Here is a 2,451-nt window from a genome sequence, read left to right on the forward strand (position 1 = left end):
TTCAAAGGTTAAAATTGTTGAACTTATGGGATTTAAAATCATGATGAGAATAAAATAAGTCAGTTAAAAATATGGAGTGACAGGGTTAACTTTATTCTTGTATAAAAAAACAGGCTAATCATTCTTTGAGGGTTTAAAATGGGAAGAAAATATGAGGATTCACATAAAAATTGGTCTAAATTGGGATTTACAAATGAGCAATTATGGAACCGCTTAAAGTGGGCCCAACAGATTGACAGAATATAAAAGAATCTAGTCCTATGTGTAATTGTTGATCCAATGCCTAAACATTTCTCATAATCATAATTTACAGTTTTTGGTCTGAGACAAAATAAAGTTGTCTTTCATTACATGAATGGAATATATTACAAGGGATCTTAATTTGGCACGGATCATTAACTTTTCACAGTATTGATGATACTTTACAAGCCTTTAGTGTAGAGGGTTACTTCTTGTTAAATGAGGACTATTTGATTGAAGTTAATTAAAATAACAAAAGCAAAACATTTATGTATGGTTTAAGATTTCTGGTAAAGTTTCTATTAGGGATAAATCTTATATACATTTCAAATGATATTTCTTTGATAAAACGTGACTGTGGGCAGTTTTGCACATTCATTTCAGAATCTGATCTTTTCCATGATTTTTGTTTGGTTTCTGATTTTGTCTGATCCTATGAATATGCCAACACTTAAAACAAGCAAAGTTATTTTTGAAGGCTGAAATGTACAAGGTGTTACTGACTTTAAACATTTCTTTTGCTATTATTAAGAGGAGAACTGAAATAACAGATGTTACTGATATATTGATGCTCTATTGGCTTAGTATGAAAATAAAAAAAATCTTGATCTTCAGCTTCAAGGAGCAGCCTTTAAATAAAGAAAAAAGAACATTATATTTACAATCAGATGATGCAGAATCTTAAAGAACCTTCCTTGCTCTCCTCATCACCTGTGGATGCTGCTGTTCCCTGCCTGAGGTCCTCCGCTGTTCAGCGCATCACTTCCAACACAGAGAAGGGCAGCGGTACCAATAGAACCCCACCTGCCTATCAGATGGTTTCCCAGAACCTAAAGACGACCGTGGACCTCCAGCTTTCTAGAGTATAAGGGCAGTACTAGTATCTAGTGACAAAACAACATTTTTCATTCACTTTAATGTTCTTTATATAATCCATTGATTTTGCTTTTTGTTGTGTTTTTTCTGTTGCAGAATGAAGTCCAATCCTTTCTGGGTGTGCCGGGTGTGAGACTGTGGGCGCCTTCCACGATTGGTGGACCGAGTTAAAGCTGAAACGCCACACTGAAGCCTCCTGGGCCTGTCGGGGTTTCCTATCGAGCTGCGCCGGCTCTACATCTGGACACACGCAGAAACTGATTTGACGGAGACATGTCTCGCTATAGAGAGACTGATATGATTAGATCTTATTACTATTATTGCATTTTACTTAGAGAGCATTTTTACTTGTTTCCTCATCACAGTTCATTCATATCAGTATATTTTGACTGTGCTGCCCTTGATCCTGATTTATTGCATTGGTTTGCTGTTTTATGAATGTGTTCATTATTCTGTCCTTTCAATACTCAGACTTCTAAGCTTTTCTTACCATTTCATTTCGTTTAACATTACATCCTTTCTGTAGTTCATTAACTTTTAAATATTACATAGAAATTTCAGTAAGTTTGGTTTCTAAAACTAACACATTGTTTTACGCATTACTCATTATTGCTTCATTGACTTTAAAGGATAGTACCTTAACATTTCTAATTTTACTTTTTTAAGTTTTAAGTAATATCTACCTTTTATTCATTTTACATTTTATTCATTTTAAAAATATTAACCTAACACTTTATTCATTTTTGCATTTTATTAAGTTTTGAAATATCATCCTACAATTCTATTCAATTTACATTTTGGTTAACAACTTAGTGAATATAATTTTAATACTTTTTTACTTTAAAGATGACAATTAGATCCTCCTAACACTTCACCCATTTTATATTTTCATAAAACTTAACATTTATTCTTTTTAACTTGGATTACAAAATATATATAAAAACTAACACAAAAATTTCAGACTTTGTTATTTAATAGTTCATTACCCTTCTATGGCATGGCGTTGACCTGAGGTAACAAAAAGAAATAATAAATAAATAACAAGCAACATAAAGGTAATAATATTTGGTTCCAGAAAGTGTCATGGTCCGACTTTATGATTGATGTGTAATTACAAATGATGAAGCTCTGACAAAACTGCAAAAATATTTTCTTCTACAAAAAAACAAAAAACAAAACAGTCATGCCATGGAGGGTTGACTTATGTTCCTCCAAATTTAACACTCTAACATCCTTTAACAATTTTATTTCTTTACATGTTCTTTATTAGAATTGTCAGAGGGACATTGTGGTTTCGTTCCTCCGCCTAAGAGGCATAGGGGTGCCCTGTCCGTT

At 32.8% G+C, this 2,451-nt stretch overlaps 1 long non-coding RNA gene across 1 annotated transcript; it reads right to left on the reverse strand.

Moving 5' to 3' along the window:
- Positions 1-74: 74 nt before the first annotated feature.
- Positions 75-2,443, reverse strand: LOC107835334 (uncharacterized). The gene is made up of 2 exons (XR_001661140.1): positions 2,065-2,443; positions 75-2,033 (listed from the first exon to the last, which is right to left on the reverse strand). It is a non-coding gene; the product is annotated as an uncharacterized LOC107835334 (long non-coding RNA).
- Positions 2,444-2,451: the final 8 nt, after the last annotated feature.

The sequence above is a fragment of the Poecilia formosa genome, unplaced genomic scaffold (assembly GCF_000485575.1).
Source record: "Poecilia formosa unplaced genomic scaffold, Poecilia_formosa-5.1.2 Scaffold1677, whole genome shotgun sequence".
NCBI classification, from domain to species: domain Eukaryota; kingdom Metazoa; phylum Chordata; class Actinopteri; order Cyprinodontiformes; family Poeciliidae; genus Poecilia; species Poecilia formosa.